Here is a 9,953-nt window from a genome sequence, read left to right as displayed (position 1 = left end):
CTTGTGTGAGCTAATATACAAAATAGAGAATAATTCTAAAAGTTATTAATTTGCTCCTGTTTAAACTTTAAACATCCTCAAAGCTAATTAGTTGTTTAGTTTTAATAAGTTTTAATGAAAATACTTCATACATATGTTGGATCCTCACAGCACAAAGTCAAGATTCATCAAATATTTTATGTGATTGCATTTATGATCAAGGCAAAATGCCTTAATTACACAAGTAATTAGCCTTGAGAGAAATGAACACAAAAGCCCAATTAGTGAATTTGTTAACTGTTCCTCCCAGTGACTGAACCCATAGTCACTCCATATGTAGTTAGATATTATAAGTACTTGGATCTTGGGAATTGCACATGATCTGAAATGCACAATGGCAACGATAAAAACACTAAGGTAAAGTAATGAACCTGAATACAATGTAGCAGGATGAAGATTAGACTAGGAGCCAAGAAACCTGGGTTTTAGTTCAGGCTGCCACTCATAAGCAGTGTGCCTTACGATAAACTACCCTGATCTTCCTGGGCCTCAGTTTTCTCAATTACAAACTATGGCATCTGGACTACATGATAGCTAAAGTTCCTTCTAGCGTTAACATTTTTCAAGCTGGTGTTGAGGAATTCCTCCCTTTCAATTTTCGTTTCGGAAGCCACTTGCTTCCTAGCACTGTGCCTGTCAAACAGCATTGCTGCCAACAGCTTATAAGGTAGGTCTGTTGGTGCAGGAGAAAGGCGTCTGCCTGATCTGGTTTTGTTTACAGTGGCAGCATTTCAGCACATCCTCTGTGCTTTCAGCGGGAAGCAACCAGGCAGCAAAATTGCTCTAGCATAAAACAAATCCAGCTGCAGGACATCTTCAAAATGCTCCCTATGTGTTTTTCGATTTAGCCTACCATTAACATTTTAAAGCACAATTTAGAGCTACAGTGTGCAGTCTTCTGTTACAAAATGAATCCAGGTTTCTTATTACTGGAGTTGGGATGGTGGGGGGGGGGGCACGGGGTAGAGAGAAGGGGGATGTTTAGAGACAGAAGATAACTTAGAATGTGGGGCATGATTGGCCTTCGATCCCTCCTGTCCAAGCACTCATCACCTGTGCCTCACACAGCACATCAGCCCCATTCTTCCTTCAACAAAGCCCCTTTGGAGCTTCAGGTAAACTGCAGACTGAGAGAGGGGTTTGGGGCAGGGCCTGCAGATGGAATGGGTGTGGTTTGGGAGAAAGGTGTGACCTGATAAGCTGTGTGTCTGGATTGGCAGGAGGGGTGCAGAAGGGGTGGAAGCAGCAGATACTCTGAGCAAATGGGAGGAACAGAGTCATCAGGCATAGAGGAAGGAAGAGCATAGTATGTTTGAACAGTGCAACTAGATTTTAGTGGCTCTGCATTTAATGGAAGAAAAAGCAAGAGATAAGATGGAGAAATAGGCACTGACCACTGTGCTGTGCTGCCTGATCCCCGCTCCGGGACTGAGGGTCGCATTCAGTAGCTGTCACTCACCCAAGGCCACACCCACTTCCCCAGGAGCCACCCACATTGAATAACTTGTGGATGTTGGGGGTCCAGCAGATATAAAGGTTCCCAAGAACACTCCCTACTATATTTCCTTCATGCTAATCTGCAACTCACATTGCACTTCTCAGAGAGCCCAACCTACAACACTATGCTGTAGAGAGTAGTCGTTCTGTGTCAGCAGTGGTGAGACACTGAAAGGGTGTAGACAAGTTAACCCTGATCAGATTTGCATTTTCAAAAGCTTACTCTACAGCAGTATGTGGAGGATATTTTGGAGTCGGCGAACACAGTGGAATAGTGTTGTGTGGGAAATGACCTTGATGCCATGAAGCCCCAAGTATACAACCAGGAGCGCTATTCCAGAAACAAAGCTCTCCCACAGAACAGAAAAGCTCACAGCACAAGTTAAAAGGCTCAAACCACCTTGTTCATTAGATCAATCTGAAACCCGTGGTGAGAACAAGGGGCAGTCAATGGACTATGTCAACACAGTTAGGATGGGGCGTGAGCAGGTGAAAGGACCATGGTGCCTGAGTCGTGTTCACACACCCTCCTCCACCCACCCACATCGCATCAGTGTTCCTGATGCGGTGATGTGGTGGTTAAGACCACACTCGAGGTTTGAGCAAGGGGCCCCAGAGGGAAGGTCCCAGAGACTTAGGGCACGCTCGTCCCATTGAAGGGGCACAAGCAAGTACCTGCCAGAGTTGTAGCAGTTCAAATAGGCTGCTGCACAGCTACAAGTTTTATCTGCAATTCTTGGGCAGAGCACACATGGAGCTAGAAGGAAATCATAATCATACTGAGTGTCACCATTGGGTGACTGATTAGGGGTGACATATCACTGTCAGCCCAGTGAAAACACAATCATCTGTCAGCAACTCTCTTGCTTATTATATCATATTTGCTATTTTTTCCATGTATCCCCTGCATGTCTCATAAGTTAGTAAGTTATTATCTGTTTTGAACACAGCTTATGAATTCTACCTAAGTCTCACATGTTACTTGTTTAATCATTCTCTATGTTTACCACATGACATGAGTTTTGACTATGTCTCATGAGCCCTTTGTTTACTTACTACCAATGCTTCATACTTCTTAAGTATGCATCCATACTATCCATTTGTTTTCTATTTTAGAGAAGAATTGAATATTCTCAAATACTACAGCAAAAGCACATTGTAAGGAGAGACCATTTTAGAGATTTTTTGCAAAAGGGGAGGCAAAAGATGAGGTGGTTTTGAATTAGAGAGGTGGCTGTGGAGATTCAAGAGCAACTCTGTGGGGTGAAATGAACAGAAGTGATGAATGAATACATGTAGTAGGTGAAGATGATGGACACTGTTGGTTGGCCGACCCAGCATCCATTGCCTCCCTCCACTCCCTCTTCGTGTAGAAGCTAGAAAATGTAAATACTCTCTAACAGCCTCTCTTGTTCCTGGGGGTGGCCATAGGTCATGGTTCTAGCCAATGGGATAAATATGGACGTCTGCTAGAGGGAATTCTGTGAAAGACGTTGCTTCTCTTAGTAATACAAAGGACAGGTAAAGCTGGAGCCATCCCTCCCACCTTAAACAAGAAAGTGATGCTTGGAGCTATGGCAACCATTGTGCTATCTACCGTGATGTGGAAAGCCACTATACTAAGAATGGCAGAGTGGAAATATAGGAAGAATATGGACTCGATGACATCTTTGAGCTGCTTCTTCAGCTCTGGACTGCCAATCTCCAGACTTATTGTTATAGGAGAAAAATGAACCCTATTGTTAAATCACCATGCGCTGATTTTCTGCCACTCATAGCCAAAAACATCCTAAATTCTCACTGAAAAGGCAAGAGGAGGCAGGATAACTCAATCAAATGGCCAGACCTTGATGTAAAAGGCACTGTGAAATACAGCCTTTATTTTAGGTTACCATACACCCAACTAAAAAATGAAAGATCTCTTACTAGTGTAAGGGGACAACTAGCAGTATTTTCCACAGGAGGATCCAAACTACTAGTGCAAAGTCAAGGTTCTTGTCCTGTCTGGTTCCCTAGTATCCCACAATTGCAAATGAATTCAGACTGATTAAACTAGAACCTTGGAGATGGCAGATCCTAAGCTTTAACATTTTTTAAAGCTCTTCAGATTACTCTAATGAGTAGCGAGGGTTGAGAACCTCTAGTTTTTAATGAATACATCTGTTTTAGGATAAGAATGTGGTCACTCCTTTCTCCTTCTAAGCTTTATATGTTGTTGGACTTAGTTATCTGGATTTCTGAGCAGAGGTGGGAAATACCGGGACATTAGACATTTACAGATACCTGTTTCCACCTGTAGATTAATTGTGGTACTGTGAATCTTGAATGCAAACTACAGGGCCATGCTTTCTAGAGCATCAAGATAAAGTCAGTTGAGTGACATATTGACATTCCACTACATTTTTCTGTCAACTGCAAGTATCACCAAATCTCCCATCTACATTACAAAGAGAAATAATCCCACTGCTCTCTTCTGTCCACAAATTTTTCTACAGTCTAGAATCCTTTTTATCAAAGGCCTTTTCTGGTGTCTCAATTCAGCCTTAACTTTGTAGTGGTCATAATATTCTGGCAACGAAACTCAGGTAAAAACCTATATTTTCTGGGGAGCCTGGGTAGCTCAGTCAGTTGGGCATTCAACTTCAGCTCAGGTCATGACCTCGCGGTTTGTGAGTTCAAGCCCCGTGGCAGGCCCTGTGCTGACAGCTCAGAGCCTGGAGCCTGCTTCGGATTCTGTGTCTCCCTCTCTCTCTGCCCCTCCCCCACTTGTGCACTGTCTCTCTCTATCAAAAATAAATAAAATTAAAAAAAAATTTTTTTTTAAACCTTATATTTTCCATAACTGATTCCAATTTCTGTCTTGAGCCCCCATACTATTTGATGGCAGAGCTAGAAAGGTCAATTCCAAGGAATCTCGATCCATTTAGGGTTTTCCTCCCTCCCGCCTTTGCCCCCCAGGATTTGGGGGGAGATTGATAGAACATCTGGACATAGAGGGGGCTCATCTGGTCTTTGGTTGTCATCTGTCCATGCTGGCATCCTCTGCCCTGTGCTTATTCCTAGGAGTCGCCAATTGTCAGCATCTCTCCCCACTGGCATCCATAGAGGCAACTGAGTTCCCATCTGGCCTCTGATATAAGGACAGTGCTGACATCTGCTCTTGGGCCCCTCTTCCCAATTCACAGCACCTCCTAATCTGCCAGGAGGTACTCCTGTACCTGTCTCAGATAAACATGGATGTACTTCTGGCCACTCCGAGCTGTGGGACACTCAGGACTGACCTGCTATGGAAATTTCTTCTCCCTGACTCAAAAAGGTGAGATAATCTCAGACCTCCATTACTTTCCTGGGTTCCCCCGGAAAGAAAAGACAGCTCTTGTCAGCCATTGAGCCCCCCATTCCCATCAACCCAGAAAGGGGCCAGTCCTGGGCTGCCCCTCAGAGATACACAGCAGTGTTCCCTCTTCTCCCTCATACCCAGCCCAGACGGTCTTCAGCCGTCAGAGTAAACAGGAAAAATGCTGGCTCAATGTGGGGACAGAGTAGGGACAAAAAACACTAATCTTTGGACAGATAGTAATGAATTTAAATTAAATTTATTAACACACAAAATCTACTTAAAATATATGAATACTTCAAAAATATTATTCTGCCATACACCTTGGCAAGCTGGGAAGTCTGGCTATAATTCACTTATTATTGTCAAGAAAAATTGCATAAAAAACTAGACACAATAAAACAGACTTTTTCTCAATAGTAGGAATATCGAAGCTCTTTTTTTCTCTTATACCACCTTTCCTACATTTTTCAAATTTCTACTGTCAACTTTTTTGCTTTCTATTTCTGCAGTAAAAATATCTGAATAACATCCAACTAAACCTCTGCTGAAAAGGCATAAAGGAAAAGATGGACAAACCCAATCAGATACCAATGAAAATTTAAGGTGAAAAACACTCTATAAACAAAATGAAAAGGCAAATGACAGAACTAAAAGAAAACAATTTCTCCCATGTGATAGTGAAAGGATTCATGAAAAAGCTAAAGAGGCAAACTATACAGATAGCCTGTTTACAAAAAAATAAAAGTAAATGGCAAAAAACATAAAAAGAACCTCACTCAATTTTACAGAAACACAAATCAAACAAAACTTATATATCGTTTTTACTTATTAGATTTTGCAAAGTGAAAAAAATATGTAAAATTTAGTAATTGGTTAGGGGGTAGAAAAAGATGTTACACTGTTCTTAAGAATATAAATCTGAGTAGCTGTTTTTGGATAAATTTGGCAAATTGATCAAAATTTTAAGTATGTTTCTAAGAGCCCCTTGCAAAAGTACATCATAATATGAACAAGGCTAATCATTGCAGGATTATCTGGAAACAGCCAAAAAGAGGAGGGGCAGGATGGGAATGGAAACAAAAGGACTATCAAAAGCAAATAAAGAAATTATAGTACAGCAATATAATCAAATACTATATAACAGTTTAAGACAAACATGAAATGATGTGTCATATTTTAACATGGCAATTCTCCAAGATATATTATTAACTGAAAAAAATAATGTGCAGGACAGATTGAAGAGTACAATGATCCTTTTCATATAAATAAAGTATATCATGTAATATGTAAATATCAGTGCTAAGTATTCACAGAAAATATATTTTGGGGAGTAATCTGAACTGCCAACAATTTCTCTACACTTTGAATATTCTAACCAAGTCCATGTTTCATGCTTATTATTTAATGTCAACCACGATTATCTACCTGTGGAATTACAGATAATTCTGATTCTGTGTAAAATTTCTATTTCAAAAATTGTGCACTAGGTTAATTTAGAAAAGCAGTAAGATGTAGAATTTCCTGTCTTCTGTCTGACTTGGCTACAAATTCAGGGGTCCTACCCCCTTCAGGTTTGATAATAATTCACTAGAATGGCTCACAGAACTAAGGAAAGTATTTTGCTCATGACTACTCGTTTACTATAAAGGATACAACTCAAGATGGAAGAATTGTATAGGGCAAGGTGCGGGGTGCGGGGGTGCAGGAAGAGCTTCCATCCCCTCTCTGGGCACACCATTCTCCCAACACATTGATGTGTTATTCCTCAACCTGAAAGCTCTCCAGACCTCATCATTCAAGAGTTTTTATGGAAGTTTTGCTACATAAGCATGACTGATTAAATCATCAGCAATTGGTGATCGATCTGAATCTCCAGCCGGCCTCCTCACCATGAAGGGAAGGCTGAAATTTCCAACCCTCTAACCACATGCTTCTTTTTGTGACCAGCCCCTATCCTGAAGCTATCAAGGGGCCCTGCCCTCAGTTGCCTCATTAGCATAAACTCAGATGTGGCTGGAAGGAGCTTGTTACGAATAACAGAAGACACTCCTAACATTCAGGAAATTCCGAAGGTTTTAGGAGCTCTGTGCCAGGAACTGGGGCAAAGACTAAACATATATTTTTATTATACCATCCTGTGATCCTTCCAGAGACATTTAATCATATACAAACAAACAGTTATATATATACATATATAAAACATGTTATATAATAGTATAAATGTGAAAATAATGTATACTAATAATATATACACTATATTTCATCTGGCTTTTTTCATCTAGTTGTTTATCTTAGAGAGCAACTCATTTCTGAACATGAAGCACATTCTCATTTTTTTTATTGACTATATTCCATTACATGGAAATATAATTCATGTAACTAGTCCCAACATACAAACATTGAGGTTGTTTTCAAACTTTTGCTACTATGAACACTTGGAAACACCATCTCTGGGGTACACTGTAGGTGCATTTCAATTTTGATTCCAGTGCCTTTCATCCTCCATGGTGTCATACCAACTTACACTCCCTCTAGGAATACCTGAGGATGCCTGTTTCCCCATACTGTTGCCACTACAATATATAGAAAATCTGATCAGCAAAAAATTGTTGTCTTAGTATAACGTTATGTTTGTTTTATTACAAATGAGAGTATGTTTTCCAGTATTAAGAGCCATTTGTATTACCCATTCTGTAATCAGTCTGTTAAATACTTTGTCCACTTGACCTTTGGGTTTGGGGACTTATTAATATGTAGATCTTTTATATATCTACATATAAAATTGGGAAATTTGGGAAAATTGCTATTCAGGAAAAGCATGAAAGGGGTGAGGGAAGCAGGACAGGGAAGGGGCAAGAACGGAGCAAAGGAGAGCTTATGTTCCACATAAACCTCCTTGTAGAATTGTCTGTCCTCTAGGAAGGCAAGAGGCCTCAGTATCATTTGGTGGTTGGTTGTGAGGATAACTTCCAGAACAAGGTGGGTCACGTCAGCTGAAAGCAATTCTCCAGAGAAGGGGCAGCTGTGAGCCATTAGCAGCCAACACTCACAGCAGCTGGGGAAAGGGTGCTCTGATCCCGTAACGAGGAATGGGTGGGCCAACAAAAGAAGGTACACCACAGGAAGTGAAAACAAGTGTTTCATTTTGGACATGGTAAGTCTGAGACATCTTTGAGATATCAAGGGTCAAGTAAGCAGTCAGGAAATCTAGAACACAGATAAGAGGTCTATATGGGACATAGAAGTATGGTGGTGGTTAGTATCTAGATGGTATTTTTAAAAGTCATGTGAATATCTCTGTACTGATATAGAAAGAGTTCTAGCATATACAGTAAAAATTTTTTTAAACATGCAAAATAGTGTTTATGATACTGCCTTTTGTGTAAGGGGAGAAATAAGTATATATAGACACATACACATCCATATACATACATCTACATTTACAAAAGGAAACCCTGGAAAAATACACAAGAAACTAATAAAGTGCTTACCTGAAAGGCAAAGGGGTAGAGGTGACTGGGAACAGGAGTAGACAGGAGATGTCTTAAAATATTTTTATATCATTTCAATTTTTAAGTTATTGCTGTGGTAAAAATAAATACAGTTAAATTTTTTTTTAAGGAAAGAAAACCATGTGGACAGTTGAGATCTTCTATGAAGAAAGAAAGGAAAAGAGAAGAGGGCCTAGATCTAAGACCTAAAGAAGGTTAACGTTTAGAAATTTGCTAACAGAGGAAGGACCAAACAATGCAAGAAGGTAAGAAAGGAGAAAACCAGGAATAAGTGGTGCTAACATTCCATTCATGGAAGCAGTGGTATGTGAGCCCTGTCAAACTATTGGTAGCTTGATGTTGGCCACAGTTGGAGTATTGATTCACACTTTGGAAAAGGAAAATGCTACAAACCAGTCCTGCCCCTCCCCCTCACCACCAGTTAACCAGCACACTAGTGCATGGAAGCCAGGAGAAGATAGTTTTGAGAAGAGGAGAGAGTATTCAGCAGCATGAAATGCTACTGAGAAGCCAAATAAGACAGGGACAGAAAAACCTATTATTTGCAGGGTTATCAGCACAAGAGCAATTGAGTGGAGAGGTGGGCATGGAAGCCTCACCTGGAGAGAGGAGTGAGTAAAAGTGAAGAAGTAAGACGCTATGTAGAGACAACTCTTTCAAAAAGTTTTGCTGAGCAGGGAGGAGTTAAATCCATAGGTTGCTGGTTTGAGATCAAAGGAAGAGAATGTATGTGTTTTAAAATGAGTAATATTAAAACCAATATGTCCAGTGGTAAGATTATCCAGGAGAGAGAGAGAATGTTGAAGAGACAGGGGAAATGACTACGGTCTTGTCCTTGGGAGGGCATCCAGAATGCAAGTAGAAGGGCTCTCATTTGATAGGAAAAACATTTCTCCCATTAAAGGAGGAAGTTTATGAATCTGTAAGCAGCATCTGTGATGGAGCAGTGCCCAGATACACAAGGCCCTGCCATCTCCCTGTCCATGCAAGTTCATTACTAACACCTTGACATTGTTCTTAAGGCAGCATATACACATGTGCCTTGCTGTGAGACCTGTCACCAATTAGTCAGTAAATTTCTAGGCATCCTCCATCTCTCAAAGGAAGCTGGAGTACATACCTAGAAACCCAGGACTCCAGCTATGGAAACAAGGAAACCTGCTGAAGGGTGTAAATATTCTAGGCAAATGAGTTTCTCCCCCACCCCCGCCCCCAAAAAAAAGAAAAAGAAAAAAAGAAAAGGTTAGAGGTAATTATGTGTCAGGATTTTACTGTCTGCCACTTCGAGATTATGCTTGACTTCAAAAAAGTGCTAATGTTTGATTAATGCTTTCTTGCTTTTAGTAGCTCAGCTAAAAGCATAGCTTCTAGTGAGCAGGTGGCACATTAAATTGAAGCATAAAAGAAAGGGTCTAAAAGTGCTTGAAATGAGAAGGAAAAAGGCCTTCAGAAGATGGGAGTAATGATTACCTTAATTGTTTCAAAAGGAAGAGGACTGATCTATCACTTAGAGGGAGGCTCCAGCCAATGTAGCAATTTTCCACCATCTTTCAACTATGTTGCAG

This window comes from Panthera pardus, unplaced genomic scaffold (genome assembly GCF_024362965.1).
Source record: "Panthera pardus isolate Hobbes unplaced genomic scaffold, ASM2436296v1 HiC_scaffold_2, whole genome shotgun sequence".
NCBI lineage: Eukaryota > Metazoa > Chordata > Mammalia > Carnivora > Felidae > Panthera > Panthera pardus.
Note: the sequence above shows the minus strand (reverse complement) of the source record.